At 43.7% G+C, this 20,776-nt stretch overlaps 1 protein-coding gene across 8 annotated transcripts in view; it reads right to left on the bottom strand.

Annotated features, from left to right (window-relative positions):
- TSPAN4 (tetraspanin 4) overlaps nt 1-20,776 on the bottom strand; it is a 503,822-nt gene that overhangs the window by 263,579 nt on the left and 219,467 nt on the right. The window lies entirely within an intron of this gene.

Raw genomic sequence — 20,776 nt, 5'->3', positions numbered from 1 at the left:
ACAATTTGCTTCAATGTGATGTGTAAATTGGGCCACTATATGATGACATGCGAGAAAAGGAAGGAGGAAAGGGAACACATGGGCACAATGTTCCTTCATGATTTAATAAACCATAATTTATTAAACCCAGATCATTGTGCCTGAAGTGGACTGTTCTGTTTGGGATACCTGATTCTCATGCACCTCATTCATCATAAACAGGTTGGTGGTCTCGAAGAAGCAGACCAAAAACAGTGGACCCTCTGGATACGAATGTAATTCGTTCCAGGGGTCTGTAAGTACCCCGAAAAATCCACAAATAGAGGTGTCGCTTCTGCGCACACGCGTGGAGCAATAGAGCACTTCTGCACATGTGCACACAGCGAAACCCAGAAGAATACACTTTCGCAACCCGAAAGCTACATTACCCGAAGGTAAACGTAGCCAGAGGGTCCACTGTACACAAGCTTAAGAATGTCCTTATAACAGGAAACGTCACAATAAACATGAATCATGCTTTGGTGATAGATAAAAATAAAAAGGACAATCACATGGTGGAACAGCAATCCAGCGGAGGCAGCAACACCTGCCCAGAGGACTCCCGGGGAGAGGAGAGGAGACTGAGGGAACACTCCCCAAGGGAGGCTGTTCGAAAAAGGGCAAGAGGCTGACAGCTCTGCAGGCAAGGGGTGACATAGCTGGGCTCCTGAGCCCCACAGGGGTGACAAAGAAATAATGTAGTTGATCAAGGGAGACATGGACTCAAAAAGGTTGAAAACCTCTGTTCTAACCAATCAAGGAGATATTCCACTATTAGGAGACAAGACACCTCAGCCAGTCATCCAGGGCCATTAGCGTAACAGATGAATATTCAGCAGCTTTCTGTGTATAATACAAAGTAACGTAACATGAATAACTGTAGATAATACCATATCTACTGAATAGGAAGCTGCAATCCCTCAAATAAGACACACCCACAAAATGCAGAAGGGATGAAACAAAACTATCTCCCCAGAAAGCACTGTAGCTCCTAAAAGGACAATATAATGAATTCTTATCAGCAGATACACACATTCTATGCAGCAGATTCGGTTACAATCCTAAAGTCACAACAGAAGCCCATGATTTCTGCTGCACAGAGGAACTGAACTTGACAGCAGTAGCATGGAAAACAACTGCTGAGGTCTACAGAATGCCATAGACCTGGGGCTGCTTCAAAGACAATTTTCCTCCATGGATGTATATTAAGTTATGTTTGATGCTAAATACTTAAAGAGAAAGGATAAATACTCATGGGATCTTGGTATGAACATGTCCATTAAACATCTGTTGAATCAAAGCTCTAAACTGCACTCCTCTGTGAATGTCTTCAGTTATTAAAAAAAAATGGTGCCAACTACATTTCTATTGTTCCATAAGCACTTCTATTTCTGTTATAATCAAACAATTTCTAATATATCACTGTCTTAATAAAAAGAAAAGGGGCAGAACTGAAGCAACAACAGACATTAAGTTTGAAAAACAACAAGTTCCTCAATAAGCAAGTCTATTTTTCTTACCATCACTTCTTGTTTCTGAAATGAGGAGCTCATTTTGGTGATGCATGTGTAGGAAACTAAATGTGCATAATCTTTTATACATGAAGCATGCCCCCTAAACTCACATTCGATCTCAATCACTAGAATAGTAGTAGTAGTAGTAATAATAAAATAAAATAAAATAATAATAATAATAATTTGTTTGTACCCCACCCATCTGACCAGGTTGCCCCAGAGTCACTCTGGGCAGCTTCAACAGCCAAATCAAGTCTGAGAACAGAATAGGAAGTGTCCATTCCCTAGGTTCCAGTATTCCAGGTGAGATAAGGATTTTGGACTTGGCCAAATCCAGACACCCCCCCCCCCACAATGATAAGAGAAGCAACAAGGGAATACACAGTAAGCTGGAACAGCCAATGTATAGCTAATATATGGCAATATTGAACCAATCACATTATGACTGATGAGGGGAAAGGATGGAGTTATTGGGAAAGTGGCTGCCAGTGCTACAATATCGGCAGTGTTATTTTAAGTGGGGTTTTTGTCTGCTCCTGCAGTCACATTAACTGCAGTGTTGCAGCCTGCAACACTGACTCCTGATATTTTACCTTTAAATAGGCATGATATAATAAAAGGCTAACTGAAGCTGTACTCCTTAAGCATGCTTATTAGGAAGCAAGCCACATTAAATTTATTTTTAAGTAAGGATGTTTAGGTTAGTGCTGTTAAGAATATTTAACCATAGCTATCCTTGCTCCCTCAGGAGTATATGCAAAGGGGATGGGGGAGCAAACAGAGCAGATTCCAAAGCAGCAAGTTCATTCCACATCCTCCAGTTAATTGTTTTCTAATCTCCTTTTGCACACACATCCCAATGCAAACAGAGAGCTCCTCACATAAGGTACTGTTCTTCATTTTCTCATAGGAAGGCAGCTTCAGCCCCTGTGCTCCCCACCCACCGGCCCAATTCCCTTAGTGCTCAAGGATTAAGTGCAGTTTTACAATATTTGCAACCATATTCTTGGTTTGAAAACACCTTATTTGTTGAACAAAGAATAGCAGGTGCGAATCCTGGACAAAATTATCTCCGAATATCACCCGAATATATCCTCTAAGGTACTGAATGTTGTATCCCCAACGAAGCAGAAATTAGAATCCATGTCCAATATGTGTTTTTGCTGCACGAATAAAAACAAGGATAAGCAAAACCTCAGTTTGTACCTGCAACTTCAAAGTCCATTTCCCAGTGGGAATTTATTCTATTGATCACAGCAGCCCTTATCCTTGCTGTAACCTGTTGTTTCCATCATTCCCAGCAAATTACCAATGGCTATGGATATCTGACAGACACACAGAAACAGAAATTGCAAATGTTCACCACAACTCCAAACAGCCCTGCATGATTGAAGATTACAACTCATGGTGCGTGTGTGTGTTTTCAATCCACAACGTATTTCCTGCTATTGAACATCTGAGCTGGCAGTGTCCCAAGTAATTTTGTTTCAGAAGTAAACATTCAATAACACTAAATGCCAGAAAGCGAGCACCAAACATTCAGTATAAAAACCTCATCTTGGGAAATTCAAAATGCTTACATCGCATAATGCTAATGTTGGATCATTCTGTATCAAATCGAAAACACTGTAACATCCAATACTAACTGGAGTTTTACATACAAATATATCCCCACTCTTCCCTCGTGGTTTGGCCTGATCTGCTCTTACCAACTCAACAAGATAGGTTTCATATAGCAAGAGGGAGATCTTTGCTGCCTACTCCTCTTCCACTTAAACGATTTACTTATTCCTTGGCCTTCAATTTGGAACAGATGTTTGCCAACACTGGTAAGAGCCAATCCAGGGGCCCACTCTGGCTACCTTGCACAGCCTTTCACCCCAAGGACTATTATTTATGCACCTAGGATGCTTTCTCCCAAACATGAAGGGCTCCTCTAGCCACCAATTGATCAGCAAAGACATTATCACATTTTGCAGGTGGGATTCAATGGCACACTGGCAAATTCAGACTAAACAACCAAAGCAGATTTGGAGCGCTTGTGCAGCCCTCCAGATTTGTCCTTTTAAAATGAAATAATATGATTTTTTTTTTATCGCACAAGGTTGTTGTAAAGATAAATATGATGGTGTAAAATTTCCAGTGTATATGAACGATGAACGATGCACTGAACACTCCAAAGCCCCAGTGGAATGTCAAATATTATTTTCAATTTCAAAAAGAGGTTTTGCTACCAGCCTTTATATACTCTTCTTTATTTCCAGGATAGTTACTTTTCAGCTTGGCACATCCTCTGCCTCTGTTAATGTGCACACACCAATATTCTCAATACGTATTTGGCCAAGTAGACTCTCAGATCCTTCAAGTGTCCCTATTTTCTGGGGACAGTCCCAGATTTACAGAAGCAATCCTGGTTTCTGATTTGATCCCAGAATGTTCCACTTTTCCTTAGGATTTCCCTATTTTCATGGAGAAAATTTGGAGGGTATGGCAGGATATCTCTATTTCAGCAGAGAAATGTTGGACGGTATGGAGTTATGCGACCCCCGAGCCAAGGAGATAAGTAACTATACAAACTTTAGAAAACATCTGAAGGCAGCCCTGCACAAGGAAGTTTTTAAATGTTTAATAGTGTGTGTGTGTGTGTGTGTGTGTGTGTGTGTGTGTTGGAAGCCAGTGGCTGGGGCAACCCATTTAGATGGGTGGGGTAATAATAAAGGTTCAATTTTGTGTTTGTTTTTTGTCTTCCCGTTGTGCAGTGTGCCATGCCACCTGCTCAGAAATGAATCACTCCTATCAGTCTTCTATAAGGAGTAAATCACAAGGATCCCTCCCTAATCCTCCCCTCTTGAGAATCCCTCATCTACCGCTAGTGTGAAGTGGAAATTTATTTCTGTCTGTAGTTTGGGTAGTTAAAATGGCAGCAGCCACAGACTCCACCAAGGAGAATAAATAAATCATACTATGGTAGCTTTTGAAGGAAATACTCTCCTACATCCTCCTCTATTAATGTGTAAATTCCCAGCTGGAATCCTTAGTTGATAAACTGGTAAGAGCAGGATGGTTGCTGTGCGCATTCTCACTCTCTCCCCACTATACTGTAATAAAAAATGGTTCACATTTTAACTTCGCTAAATAGAGCTGTAGTAAAGGCTGCAGCAAAAGGAAGCGAGCAAAAGTAAAACAAATCACCTTTACTTCAACAGACCTTTTAATTGAATTTTGAGCAGTGTGCTTAAAAACAAAGCTTTTTGACTCGTGCATATAAGCTGTATCATGCATCTTCCTTATTACAGTGGTTACCATTCAATTGATAAATAATTCTGAACAAACCTGCAAATTTAACGGAGCCAGAAGGTAGGGATATAAACTAATAAAACATGGCAGCTTAGGGCTGATAAATACTTTCATATCTGCAATTGTTTGCTGTGCTTTCTCTCTTCTTTTGAATATAAACAGCCTGCAATGAATGCAGTAGGCTTAAAGATTAAAAAGAAGCACTCAACCTTTGGATTAGCAAATTTTGGATCACCCTTTTCTTCAAAATGACGAAAAAAACACCAGACTTTTGATATGAGATATAGATAAGGTAAGGCAATCAACAAAGGTTGCTTTGGAATTGCAACTTTTTACAGTGAATCCTTGTCAAATCATTGCATTCTGTTCATCCTCCTCTAGTTTTTCCAGGCCTGATTTGTGATAGGATTTTTTGCTTTTTAAAAACAGGTTGTTTTTAGAGTAACTATTCCTTCAAATGTAAAGCTTCCTGATTACAGTATGGGTTCTTCCAATTTTACTGGTTTCCTACTCAGTGCAGCTGGAAGATCAGTGATGAATTGCCCCTTATTTAATCACCCAGTGTTCCCCAAAGATTGGGTATTACATTACTAGTTTCTTTTCATTATTTATTTCCCCTTTTTATTTACCATTATGGTGAAATAGTGCTATTTCACTATAATGAAAAGAAAAGGGGAAATGGAAATGAAGCAGCAATTTAACAAACATGCATATAAACACACAAAGGGAACAAAAGACGATTTAATATGCAGGGGCGGAATTGAATGTTCGCTCTTTCAATAATTCTGACTGTGCAAACATTCCAGCCTGCCAGATGGAATCATCTCCCAACACACACACACACAGACACACACACTGCAATACAATTTCTGGGGACATGCAGGAGAGGAGAGTGGAGAAAGCCCCATTACACAAGCAGAGGTTCTTGCCCAGGTCTTCAGCTGATGAGGGTAGTTAGGAGAATCTTGCCAAGGCAATTATGGGGCAATTCAGCCTTCATCCATCAACCATGCTGCAGGAAAGCAACAACATGGGCATAGCCAGAACACAGGAAGCTTTCAATTAATAGTAGAAAGATCTCCCTGAAGCTGAGGCTCCAATACTTTGGCCACCTCATGAGAAGAGAAGACTCCCTGGAAAAGACCCTGATGTTGGGAATGATTGAGGGCACAAGGAGAAGGGGATGACAGAGGACGAGATGGTTGGACAGTGTTCTCGAAGCTACCAGCATGAGTTTGACCAAACTGCAGGAGGCAGTGGAAGACAGGAGTGCCTGGCGTGCTCTGGTCCATGGGGTCACAAAGAATCGGACATGACTAAACGACAGAAGAAGAAGAAGAAGAAGAAGAAGAAGAAGAAGAAGAAGAACCAGGAGAAAGATCTTAGTTGTGAGTAGACATTATAGAAAGATCTTGGTTGTATGGCAGGCATTGTTGGGTAATGTAACACTTGTGCTTGTGTGTAACTTCCATTTTAATTCCATTGTTTTGCTCATGTCCTTCATGGAGGCTTACCACAAGCATCTGGTTGGCTATTGTGAGAACAGGATGCTGAACTAGATGAGACATTGGCCTGAGCCAGCAGGCTCTTCCTACATTCTTATGTAATGTTCACTTCCAAACAATTGTGAAAAATCCATGTTTCAACAGCAACAAGGGCTCCATGTGTGGAAGCAACCAAAGTTAATTCATTTAAGAACGTGAGTGAAGCCATTTTGAAAATATGCTTAGGGACTATCCATAAAGTATGTCACACTTTAAGGTCTTTTGTTTAACTACTCCCTTGCCTATTTTAAACCAGTAATAAATACCGTATTTTTCGCCCTATAGGACGCACTTTTTCCCCTCCAAAAATGAAGGGGAAATCTGGGTGCGTCCTATGGGGCGAATGCAGGCTTCGCGGACCTCTCCGCAAACAGCAGGAGCGCTCCCGCTGCTGGCGGAGACGTGCCTGCATGCCGAAGCCTGCGCGCGCTGAGCTCAGCGCGCCCAGGCTTCGCGGACCTCTCCGCTAGCAGCGGGAACGCTCCCGCTGCTGGCGGAGAGGTGCCTGCATGCGGAAGCCTGCGCGCGCTGAGCTCAGCGCGCCCAGGCTTCGCGGACCTCTCCGCTAGCAGCGGGAGCGCTCCCGCTGCTGGCGGAGACGTGCCTGCATGCCGAAGCCTGCGCGCGCTGAGCTCAGCGCGCCCAGGCTTCGCGGACCTCTCCGCTAGCAGCGGGAGCGCTCCCGCTGCTGGCGGAGACGTGCCTGCATGCCGAAGCCTGCGCGCGCTGAGCTCAGCGCGCCCAGGCTTCGCGGACCTCTCCGCTAGCAGCGGGAGCGCTCCCGCTGCTGGCGGAGAGGTGCCTGCATGCCGAAGCCTGCGCGCGCTGAGCTCAGCGCGCCCAGGCTTCGCGGACCTCTCCGCTAGCAGCGGGAACGCTCCCGCTGCTGGCGGAGAGGTGCCTGCATGCGGAAGCCTGCGCGCGCTGAGCTCAGCGCGCCCAGGCTTCGCGGACCTCTCCGCTAGCAGCGGGAACGCTCCCGCTGCTGGCGGAGAGGTGCCTGCATGCGGAAGCCTGCGCGCGCTGAGCTCAGCGCGCCCAGGCTTCGCGGACCTCTCCGCTAGCAGCGGGAGCGCTCCCGCTGCTGGCGGAGACGTGCCTGCATGCCGAAGCCTGCGCGCGCTGAGCTCAGCGCGCCCAGGCTTCGCGGACCTCTCCGCTAGCAGCGGGAGCGCTCCCGCTGCTGGCGGAGAGGTGCCTGCATGCCGAAGGCTGCGCGCGCTGAGCTCAGCGCGCCCAGGCTTCGCGGACCTCTCCGCTAGCAGCGGGAACGCTCCCGCTGCTGGCGGAGAGGTGCCTGCATGCGGAAGCCTGCGCGCGCTGAGCTCAGCGCGCCCAGGCTTCGCGGACCTCTCCGCTAGCAGCGGGAACGCTCCCGCTGCTGGCGGAGAGGTGCCTGCATGCGGAAGCCTGCGCGCGCTGAGCTCAGCGCGCCCAGGCTTCGCGGACCTCTCCGCTAGCAGCGGGAACGCTCCCGCTGCTGGCGGAGAGGTGCCTGCATGCGGAAGCCTGCGCGCGCTGAGCTCAGCGCGCCCAGGCTTCGCGGACCTCTCCGCTAGCAGCGGGAGCGCTCCCGCTGCTGGCGGAGACGTGCCTGCATGCCGAAGCCTGCGCGCGCTGAGCTCAGCGCGCCCAGGCTTCGCGGACCTCTCCGCTAGCAGCGGGAGCGCTCCCGCTGCTGGCGGAGAGGTGCCTGCATGCCGAAGGCTGCGCGCGCTGAGCTCAGCGCGCCCAGGCTTCGCGGACCTCTCCGCTAGCAGCGGGAACGCTCCCGCTGCTGGCGGAGAGGTGCCTGCATGCGGAAGCCTGCGCGCGCTGAGCTCAGCGCGCCCAGGCTTCGCGGACCTCTCCGCTAGCAGCGGGAACGCTCCCGCTGCTGGCGGAGAGGTGCCTGCATGCGGAAGCCTGCGCGCGCTGAGCTCAGCGCGCCCAGGCTTCGCGGACCTCTCCGCTAGCAGCGGGAACGCTCCCGCTGCTGGCGGAGAGGTGCCTGCATGCGGAAGCCTGCGCGCGCTGAGCTCAGCGCGCCCAGGCTTCGCGGACCTCTCCGCTAGCAGCGGGAACGCTCCCGCTGCTGGCGGAGAGGTGCCTGCATGCGGAAGCCTGGGCGCGCTGAGCTCAGCGCGCCCAGGCTTCGCGGACCTCTCCGCTAGCAGCGGGAGCCAGCACTGGGCTCCCACGGCTTGCAGAGAGCTGCCTGTTTGGGGGCTGGGGTCGGGGGAAGCTCGGGCTTCCCCAACCCCGCGCCTGGGGGGGAAATAATTTTTTTCCTTTATTTCCCCCCCAAAAAACTAGGTGCGCCTTATGGGACGGTGCGTCCTATAGGGCGAAAAATACGGTACTTACTTTCTTGCCACTTTTCTATACCGGTTCCACTCTCTTGAATACATGACATACTTTATGGGTGGTCCCTTAAGTAACCTGCTGGGTATGTGCCAGAATTATTAATTTTCAAAGTAAATGATATTTGTATCTCCAGTCTACACTTAAAGGATATATGCTCTTAAACAATAGGTCTTGCTGCAAAGGAAAAACCATCTCTAGATACCAATGCAAGAACCATGTCAATAAATAAGAAGGAAAAGGGGTAGATTAAAAAGAAATGAAGGAATTTGTGGGGGACCCATGTGTCCCAGCTGAAATCACACTAGTCAAAAGGACCTGTATTTTAAATTCAGAAATAAAGTTCTTGCATAATGGAATCCTGTGCATTTTTAACCTGGAAATAAACCCCACTAAATTCAAAAGGATACTCCTAAGTAGGTGTGCACAGGATTGTCACTACAATGTTACTTCACTTAGCGTTACAAATACCGCTTGTTTCTTAAGATGGTTTGTTTCAAATTTCTTACACAGGGTGTAATTGCTCAATAAATGAACTAAACCGGTACACAGCTGGGTAGATATAGGCAAAAAAAAATGATACCAGCCATACAAGTGCAGCATCACTATACAGTTGGCAGCAATCCCTACACAATTGTTATAGGAGGCTGGTGAGGATCCTAGAGAATTTGGTGCAGGCTCTCCTCCATGTAAGGTAAAGGTACCCCTGCCCGTACGGGCCAATCGTGTCCAACTCTAGGGTTGCGTGCTCATCTCGCTCTAGAGGCTGTGAGCCAGCGCCGTCTGAAGACACTTCCGGGCCACGTGGCCAGCGTGACGAAGCTGCAGCTGGCGAGCCAGCACAAGCGCAGCACACGGAAACGCCGTTTACCTTCCCGCTATAAAGCGGTCCCTATTTATCTACTTGCACTTAAGAGTGCTTTCGAACTGCTAGGGGGGCAGGAGCTGGGACCTAACCCCGCTGCGGGGATTCGAACCGCCGACCAAATGATCGGCAAGTCCTAGACACTGAGGTTTTACCCACAGCGCCACCTGCGTCTCCTCCATGTACTAAGAGCCAAAAGGAAAGAGGAATCTTCAGCTGTCATGTTGCTTATGCATCCTTTAAAAGATACTCTACAGCAGGCTTTGCCAAGCCAGTGCATTCCCAACTGTTTTAGGCTACACAGCTCTCAAAACCTGGCTGGGACTGATGGGACTTGTAGTCCAAAACATCTGGAGGGCACCAGGTTGGGAAAGGCTGCTTTACAGAGAAAACACATTTACTAAGCATCTGAAAATGCTTTGTTCAGGTCATCAGGCAATTCTCAGCAGTCCCAGAAGTACCTCTTTCCTTTCTCTGTAGCTAACTAAACTCTTTGAATTACAGCCAGACTTTGTAATATCAGTTCTAAGTCCTCAAGGGCTTGCCCAGATAAAGTATATGGTGGTTATTTTTAATATGTGTAAAAAGAAGGAATGGCCAAAATAGGACTATATTACACAAGAGCTCTATTTGCACTGGTTCTTCCTTTGATTTTTAGGCATGATTCAATGTGCCTGGCTTAGAAGCCTATCATTATAATATCTCAGATATCAATGAAACATGCTGTTCTACCAGTATGTGAATGCAGACCATGAAACACACGCAGATAAGTTTTAATGGTAGTGATTTCCCCCTTATCAAGCCTTTAAGCATCTTTTGGAAGCAGCACAGAATCATTTTTATTTGCATGGGGTTTTTTGGCCAGGTTTAAATTGACGTGGTGGAGGGGCATTATTCTATCCATTATATTTTATATGTCTGGTGTTATTTATATGTTCAGTTGCTGTTATCAAACCAGAGCTCTCAGGAACGGTTGGACTAAAATTAGCTGCACAAATATTCAATTTATGCAGATTAGCATACTTAGATAATCAATTCTTCATTAGATTCCCAACACAGGCACTTGTGTGTAGAAGAGATCACCACAACAATCAATTCTAATCAAGTTCTTCCTCAATCAGGCTGCAACGCCTGACCAAAACTGTAGGATGGGGACCACAGAATAGCACACAACTAAGGATTGTCCCATCTATGGAATAAGTAAAAACTTTCCATCTTGTGCTCTTTCACTTTTTAAGTCTCCCCAGTCAAGGCTCTATATTAACCTCTTACAACACTCGTATCTCGTACATCAAATAAACTCAATGCATTGGAAAATTGTAAAGTCACAATCATTTCGGCCAACAACATTATATACTTGACAGTTCCATTTTTATTACACTTTTGGCAGTGTGGAAAGCTTTTTACTCCCCATTTAACAGCTATTTTCACAGAAGCTGCCACAGCTATTAATATTATAGCAGTAGACCTGGCTCAGTTTTAATCAGGGTCTCAAACCAGCTGAAATATTGGTTTACTGTAGAAAACATTTTAATGGTTCCATTTTGTTCCAGCTGGGAGATTGTGAACAAATTACAAGAGTTAATTTACTTGTTTGTACCATCATCATCATCGTTTTTTTGAATTACACCATTTCACCAAGAAATATACAATAATTTGCCCCTCCTGATATTTTAGAAGTCAGATTTTAAAAAATAAACAATAAACACGAAGTTTCATTACATATTGCTTAAATTCTTTTTAAAAAGATGTTTGCATGTTATTAATGTCCTCAGTTCCATGAGCCACATGAGCTTGTGAACAGTGACATTGACCTGGATCTAGAGTACCCCTTCCACTGGTGGAAGAATCAACATTTCAGTAGAGGCTGCAGCTCACAGAATGGGCAAATAATTTGCATCAATCCCGCCACAGCTTCCTGTCCAGTTCCTACCCTCTTCTCCAACCTCTAGGATATATTTATGAGTGGGAATCGGTGGGAAATTGTTCTCTCTTCACAAGACCCACTTGCATGAGCAGAAGTCTCTGTTATTAGAACTCTGTTAATCGGATCCAACCCAACAATTTTAATTAAGAAGTGATTATGCAGTGACTGTTTAATAGCTTTGAATTTAGAAGACCACGAGCTTCAGCTTGTTAAAAGCCAGTTTGGTATGGTGAGGGAAGGAGATTTAAGAGACAGGATATGGAACTGGGCAATGGAAAGCTGATGATTGGAATAAAGGAGTGGGAAACAACCTGAAATAAAAGTAACGAGATGTCAACGACACAGAGTGTTGGGTTTTGACATGGAATATCTATTTTCAAGTCGCTTGCTTAGCCATAGAGCTTACTGGGTGACTTTGAGCAAAGTCACTCCCAGGTTAACTTCCTTCAGTAGGCTACTGTGAAGATAAAAATCAAATAAGCATCCATATAATATCCGACCTAAAGGCACTGAAATAGGACAGGAAAGAAAACTAAACAATTCATCTGAGCTATGGGACATCAAATTTGTCAAAGCAATATTTCACTTACAAAGAATGCACAGTGAACAAACAATGAACAATCTCATGTATTTGCGCTTTATGTGATCTCCATATGGAATGCTTACTCTACAAAGGGTTTAAAGTCACTTTCTAAGTCTCTCAAATTTATTGCCCATCTGAAAGCAAAAAAAGGTTAATGACCATGTTTGCATATAACACTCAGTGGAACTATAGATTAGTGCAAAGATGGAAGTGTGCCAGCTCCTGGAGAGGGGATTGCGGTCACTTTGACCCTCCTCCAGTGAGTTAAGTGATGATTTGACTTACTGTGTAATCTGAACCTAGGCTCATAGTTTGTCTTCTCTGGACAAAACACAAGCGTTAAGCCATATAACAAACTTTGACTACAACTTGTATCTAAAGCAAGACAGGCCATGACGCGGGGGTCAGATGGCAAGCCAAGTCAAACCATGGCTAAGTTCATAGCAGTGTAGCAGCAGCAGAACCAGAGGACCAAATCTTCTCTTCAGGAGCCACTCGTGTTTGCACTAAATCATGGTTTTGCTTAGCATTGTACGCAAGCATCTTGCCCAACCATGGTTTGTGCTATTCACCTGATCTCTTTTTCCATCTCATGGCAAACCAGTCACAGTGGCTTCAAGTTGTACAGCTACAGCCACAATGATGGTTTGTCAGTTCAGACATTGCAGTAAACCATAAAAGGGACGCGGGTGGCGCTGTGGGTTAAACCACAGAGCCTAGGACTTGCTGATCAGAAGGTCGGCGGTTCGAATCCCCGTGACGGGGTGAGCTCCCGTTGCTTGGTCCCTGCTCCTGCCAACCTAGCAGTTCGAAAGCACGTCAAAGTGCAAGTAGATTAATAGGTACAGCTCCGGCGGGAAGGTAAACGGCGTTTTCATGCGCTGCTCTGGTTCGCCAGAAGCAGCTTAGTCATGCTGGCCACATGACCCAGAAGCTGTATGCCGGCTCCCTCGGCCAATAAAGCAAGATGAGCGCCACAACCCCAGAGTCGGCCATGACCGGACCTAATGGTCAGGGGTCTCTTTACCTTTACCTTTAACTATAGTTCGCCATTATGTCTGAGCTGGCAAGGACTGCAGATTTGTGACACCCTCTGGGGACATGAAAATTTCAGTGTAGCACATTCAAGTTTCTGCACATTGATTTGGTGGTAAGGTTATTAGGAATGACACATCCGCTCATGCCTTCAGTCTGAAATATGCTGTGTAACAAATACCTACAGATGACTTCAGATACAAGTGGAAACTAGGAGGATAAATAAGACTCCCAAAGCAAATTGAAAGGGAAGAGCCCTAAAAGACTATGTGACATGCAACATTTATCTTAACCACAAAAAGCTTATAGTGGGAGACAAGGAATCTCATCTTTGTTTTCATTTTGCCTGCAGACTTTCTCTGCTGATGGTTCTCTAACCAATCTTTGGTAAAATCCCTTCCCCTCTTTTTCTTCAACAAGAGTTATTTTCCCTCCAATACTGTTCTAGTGCATGGATGGCTAACCCAAATATTTCTGAAAGTTATCAGTTTACACAGATCACTCAGACTGTACAAAAATGGAACTTGGGAAGTTGGGTAATCAAATGACATCACATGCTTACATGCAGGGGCAGACTATGTTTAGAGTATAAAGGGGCAAGCTTTTCAACCTGCTCTGCCACATACCCTGCCTGGGACCTTAGAAGTGCTTAACTCCAGCTCTATCAGACATTGTTGTCTTAACATTCTGAAAGCTACAGTTTACTGGTTGAAACTGTATTTTTTGTTAACCTTTGTGCTCTGTCTTGGGGGCTTTTTTGGTGGCATAAAAATAATGTCTTTATTATTATTATTTTATTTATGATTTTCAGTTTTATACATTTCAATAATTTCACAATCATTTTAACATTTCAAAACTTTACTTCCTTCCCCCTCTTTCTGCAGTTCCTTAAAGTTTTTTTTTATATTTTCTGCATATTCCATTTTAACATAATTTACTCATTTATTCATCTACTTTATATACTCTTATAAAACTGCAGGTTATTACAATAATCCTGCCAATGTTCTTATCTGTTTACCATTTATTTGTAAATATTCAATAAACAATTTCCATAATTTTATTAAAGTTGGTTGTCTTGATTTCTTATTTTTCTGGTAAGTTTCACCATTTCTGGCATAAAAATAAAGTCTAACAAACCAACTAACTGAAATACACTTATAAACACAGAGCAACCTACAATGCAGGTTAACATGAGCCTATTAATCTGAAATGGAATTTGTGTTTCTTCCTCACTGTCCAGCCACATAAAAGTTCATTTCTCTTGTCTGCTAGGATTGTGCAGATCCAGAGAAACTGGGCTGTGTTTGTGCTTTGGCCTTGTTTCCACTATCCATCTTTTTAAAGCCTTGGATTGCATGAGAGGATAAAATAGACGGTAAATTCACACATGCACTGATATGTGCTTCAAGCTTTTCATCCTGCAGCAGTAGGTTGGCAGCAATAATATTTGATTTCTGAAATGTAACTCCGATTTTTATATATGGTTTAACAAAATGCACAGAAACATCACTTTGGCTTCACTAGAGTGTGATGTGAAACCGCAGTTTGTGAATCACGATTTGTCAGTTCAAATGGGCTTGACATTTTTAAAAAATTGTTTTTGTTAAAGATTTTCTTGGGTTACAGAAGTACACATATTGTCTCTATTTTCAGATCATAAAGTCCTTTCTACGGATCAGTTATATTCGATGTAAGACTTTAATGTTGTATACGGTATAACAGTGGAGAAGAGAGGTGGAGAGAGAAGGCAGGGAAAGAGAAAAGGGGGAAGTAGTAAACTTACATTATTGTGGGTAGGTTCTCTTTCTATTCGTTTCTTAGTCTTCATTGGCATTGAACGAGGTTGGGGGGCCCAGGGAGGTGGGCTTGACATCTGAATTGACAAGCCACAGAGTTCTCAGAGCAGTTTCCAGTGGAAGACTGAAGCAAGATGACCAATTAGAACATTTTTTTAAGCATCCTTGGCTAGCTTGCCCCCGCATAATCACAGGACGTTAGATTTCATAACCATCCTGCTACTGCTTACACATGACAACTTATTAACAGGATGAAAGAGAAGGAAGTCTTGCCAGAGGTGTTTCTGCTCTTTCAACTCACTTGGAACTCTGGTTTAAATGTTCAGAGGCTGAAATAAGAGTCAACGGTTTCTACCCTCAGGATAATCTATCCCAACAATACATGTTCTAAAGCACTTTGTTAATAAAATGTATTTTCTAAGTTGTTAATAAGACATTACTAATGTATTAAAACACAGCACACCTCAACATTTCTTACAGATGTAACACATTCAGTCATGTTAAACTAACAATAATCCACATTTCTTCCTTCAAAGTTTTGTAAAAAGCAGAAAAAGAAACAATTTCACAAGGTAACTCTAGGGAAAAGAGCATCAGTAATAGATAAAAGATTATACTTATCATGCCAGCACCAGCACAATGAAAAGAGACTATACCATCTATTGGCTGTGGTAGTCTGCTAACTTTCATCCATCTCTTTTTTTGATGCTAAATACATTCATTCATCATCATCATTCTGAATCTGATTGTGAGCATCTCTGTCTCTCACAGATACACAAAAGCACATCATCAAAAAGAATTGCAGTCAGCCTGTTAACTTCCTAGTGCATGAATACTGGAGGGAAATTCTCAATTATTATTTTTAAATTGCCCTCACAGTACAGTAGAACAATAGGCATATTTCCCTGTTGATTCCATTTCTTTAAACTATTTTTCTTGTGGAATAGAACCTTTGTATATTGTGCTGTGTTTTTCTTGCTTGTTATAGTTTCCCAAATATTGAGTCATTGATTAATTTTTAATTACTTAACACAGAGAGAAAGTCACAACCAAGAAAGAAAACTCAAGCTCTCAAAACATTGAACAGGGAGGAGTCTTTGTAAACCTTTACTCTTGTAAAAGTTTGGGGTTATAAATTCACCCGCCTCACCAGTCTGCAGTGATGATAAACAAATCAAAGACACTATGGATAGACACTACAAAACTGGATTTTGATGTGCCCCCTGCTACTGGTGGGGGGGGGAGACAGAAAGTGAAAATTGTGTGTTTAGATTCTATTGACTGCACTTAAGACAAAGACAATGGTCTGATTTACACATAACACCCAGCTATGGTTTGTTTACCAAGCCATGAGCTGCCCCACCTGACCAAATTCAAATAAACAATGGGCTGTTTCTCCAAAATTTGGTTTGTCTTCTAGTTGTTTTTGACTCATGCCTTTGTAGCTTGGTGAGCATCTAGGACAGGATGGTCAAGCCACATGATTATGAAAGGGTACTGGGTTCACAAAGAATGTTACATCATAGTAAAAACAATGGCTTCAGATCATAGTTTATTTGTTGTTGTTTAGTCATTTAGTCGTGTCCGACTCTTCGTGACCCCATGGACCAGAGCATGCCAGGCACTCCTGTCGTCCACTGCCTCCCGCAGTTTGGTCAAACTCATGCTGGTAGCTTCGAGAACACTATCCAACCATCTTGTCCTCTGTCATCCCCTTCTCCTTGTGCCCTCCATCTTTCCCAACATCAGGTTCTTTTCCAGGGAGTCTTCTCTTCTCATGAGGTGGCCAAAGTATTGGAGTCTCAGCTTCAGGATCTGTCCTTAGAGTGAGCACTCAGGGCTGATTTCTTTAAGAATGGATAGGTTTGATTATCTTGCAGTCCATGGGACTCTCAAGAGTCTCCTCAGGCACCATAATTCAAAAGCATCAATTCTTTGGCGATCATACATCACTACTGGGAAAACCATAGCTTTAACTATGGTTTTTGTTTTTGTTTATTTTGTTTATTGTTTTTTGTTTATTGGTCATAGTTTATTGGCTGCAAACAAACCATATTTAAGCTTCTGGGCATGATTTGCACAGTATTCTAAGTCATGGTTTAATAAATGGTAGCTAAATTAACCATTGCTTAGCATTATGTGTAAATCTGTACACATTCCCTTATCATGCAGCTTTATCCTCCATATTAATCATAAAATTCTGTACGGAAATTGTTAATTTATGTAAAGCAATTGAACAACAACTAGAGGTTAAATTTATTTCACAAAAAGGAAGCAAGGCTTTTAAGGCACAAGATGTTGGAACATGTAAGGACATGATTGGGGACGCGGGTGGCGCTGTGGGTAAAACCTCAGCGCCTAGGATTTGCCGATAGCATGGTCAGCGGTTCGAATCCCCGCGGCGGGGTGCGCTCCCGTCATTCGGTCCCAGCGCCTGCCAACCTAGCAGTTCGAAAGCACCTCCGGGTGCAAGTAGATAAATAGGGACCGCTTACCAGCGGAAAGGTAAACGGCGTTCCGTGTGCTGCGCTGGCTCGCCAGATGCAGTTTGTCACGCTGGCCACGTGACCCGGAAGTGTCTGCGGACAGCGCTGCCTCCCAGCTTATAGAGTGAGATGAGCACACAACCCTAGAGTCTGGCAAGACTGGCCCGTACGGGCAGGGGTACCTTTACCTTATGTTGGAACATGTAAGGACATGATTGTAGCTAAGCAGCCTTTAATGAAGACTACTGGTTCCAAAAGGTCAACATTTTTGGGAACAGATTCAGACAATCACAATTTCCTGCAGACATTTTACCCATGTGTATAATAGATGATATATGTAGTGTTATGAGTTTGAGGGTGTCAGATTTCCCTGTGTCATGAGTTTCAGATTCCCGTTATGTGCCAAACACTGAGCCCCTAGATCTAAAGGTACCCCTGCCCGTACGGGCCAGTCTTGACAGACTCTAGGGTTGTGCGCCCATCTCACTCAAAGAGGCCGGGGGCCAGCGCTGTCCGAAGACACTTCCGGGTCACATGGCCCGCGTGACATTGCTGCTCTGGCGAGCCATTTATCTACTTGCACCCGGGAGTGCTTTCGAACTGCTAGGTTGGCAGGCGCTGGGACCGAACAGCGGGAGCGCACCCCACCGCGGGGATTCGAACCGCCGACCTTTCGATCGGCAAGCCCTAGGCACTGAGGCTTTAACCCACAGCGCCACCCGCGTCCCTGGATCTAGCCCCTAGATCTAGCAAGGGTTAAAATATAAGCCTGGGAGATGAGCCATTAAGAGAGAACAAAGGGAAAGGTGATAGGCCATTAAGAAAACAAAGTAAGTCTTTAAGTAAGTAAAGGAGAAGAGACAGGGTCCCTCCTCCTGCTCTGAGATAGAAGAGCAAAAGCCAGAGTTGAGAGTTGAGAATTTGCTGCTATGTGAGCTACAAGCTGGCTGCAAAAAGCTGTAGGCTGGAAAAGGCAGAAAGAAAGTCATGGCTGATTTCTGTTTGAATCCAAGGCTGTACCTACAGGAGAAACAAGACCCTCTTGGAGGGTTAGCACTGTGAAGTCCTCCATCATAAACTCAGATTGTATATATGTGTAAATAAGCCATATATTGGCCACTGTGCTTCATTCCAATTCTATTAATGTTTAATTGACATTTAAAACTTTCCCCCCATGTTTTAGCTGTTCATATTTTATCTGCAAGCTGCCTTGAGTCCCTGTTAGGGGAAAAGATGAGATATAAATAAACATATAATAATATTCTCCTTGTATAATAATATCCTCATTTAGACATTCTCAAAAAGGCATGGGAGCTACTCACAAAAAAGCAGCTCCACACACAACAGGGAGAATGTCTAAGCAGATTTTTCAGACAGGCAGCAAGAAGCATCATTCATATAAATTGGGACTTGAGCACTGATGCCCTCATATAGGAATGACAAATGCAAAATTTGTTTCTGAAGTCATCATATGTATATTCTGCTAATGGGCTTTCATTCTTTATTAGAGTTGCAGCTTACAGCACATGTCAGCAAGAGGAATGACCTCAGAGGTGTTTCTTTCTGCTTAGAGAGATAAATGAGTCCCTTCTTCAGGAGGACAATGTTTGTTAACCACCCATCCAAGACACTATGAATTGTGTGTGCAATTCATGATTAATTGACTTTATGTGTGCTTATCATGACACAGCACTAACTTAAAATAATAGATCTGACAGGCAATTTTGCTAAATCACTGAGCCCTTTTCTTTTGAAGGCCCTAGCCTCTAGTTCGGCCAAGCCTTTTCAGTTATGCCCTCCTTGATAGCTAATTGATTTTGCAAAATGCTGTTAACCCTGGTACACATTACACATAGGATGGGAAAACTTTCTTTTCAAGTAAGATGAGTCAGATTTCCATCATCCTTCATGTATGCATCCTCTTTAATGTAGGTAAAATAACGAACGGTGAATTTAAAAATTCTATCATGTGACATATTCTCAATAGGAGTTGGTTTATGAATTGTGTGAATAAAGAAATTCCTAATTTACCTAGCTATGTCTTTTCCTTTCAAGGAAAATGTGGGATTACAGTGCAAACTGTTAAGGATACATAAAAAACCTTTTCCATTATTAGACCTGCTTTATACATACTTCAGGATTGCCTCTTAAAGTTGATCCCAGTATGTGCAAAGTCTTCTGTTCTTCAGTACAGCAACCACACAAAAGGCCAGGCCTTCAAAGGAATTCTCATGTACAACATGGCTAACCTTGATGCCAGTCAGAGGCACTCATGAGGCTGATGTGAAAGCAGCCATGGAAGTAGTAGCAATGGGCTTAGTGAGGTAACAGACAACCAATCAATTAATGTAACTAAAAGTGATATGCAGATAGATTTAGAATACTATGGCAAAACTTCCAAAGCAGATGTTAAATGTTGTTTCACTGGTCATATGCAAAAAAAATTAGCATAATGGCATCAGCACACAGCCAGCTGTTATGTGGCCCCACACCTTGGCAACTGACCCTGAAAGGAGTTTTCCCTCAAAAGGAAAGAAGGTTGTAATCTATAATTTGTCTGATGCATCTAAAAATATCCACTGGTATCAGGTTCCTGGGAGAGGGATAGTCTCCAGTATCTTCACTATGCTAACCATTCTGAAAATTGCTTGATGTACCAATAAGGTCACAACCAGTCCTAAATTAATAGATCTGCATGCCAAAAGTAAAAAACAAAACAAAAACTGCAATTATTAAAAACTAGTACTACTGCATACATAATTCCTAGAGATTGCTATAAATAAATATCATAATGCAAAGGGCATGGAAAAATGTGATACTGCTTCCTGCTATTACCAAGTTTAAATCTAATGCAAATAAGTAATCATGGACACTAGTAAACGTAAAGGACCCCTGGACAGTTAAGTCAAGTCAAAGGTGACTATGGGGTGCAGCGCTCATCCTGCTTCAAGCCAAGGGAGTTGGTGTTTGTCCATAGACAGCCTTCTGGGTCACTGGCCAGCATGACTAAACCGCTTCTGGCACAACAGGACGCAGTGATAAGTGACAAGTGCCAGAATGCACAGAAACGCCGTTTACCATCCTGCTACAGCAGAACAGTGGTACTTTGGTTTACGAACTTAATCCGTTCCGGAAATCCGTTCTTAAAACAAAGCATTTGTAAACCAAGGCGTGCTTTCCCATAGTAGCTGGGGACTCAATTTACAAATGGAACACTCTCAACAGGAAGCGCAACATGTTCTTATTCCAAGGCAAAGTTCACAAACCAAAACACCTACTTCCTGATTTGCAGCATTCTTAATCCAAGTTGTTCATCAACTAAGCTGTTCTTAAACCAAGGTACCACTGTACCTATTTATCTTCTTGCA

The sequence above is a fragment of the Podarcis tiliguerta genome (assembly GCF_965153285.1).
Source record: "Podarcis tiliguerta genome assembly, chromosome: 1".
NCBI classification, from domain to species: domain Eukaryota; kingdom Metazoa; phylum Chordata; class Lepidosauria; order Squamata; family Lacertidae; genus Podarcis; species Podarcis tiliguerta.
The sequence above is the reverse complement of the archived record's forward strand: the minus strand, read 5'-3'. Positions and strand labels throughout refer to the sequence as shown.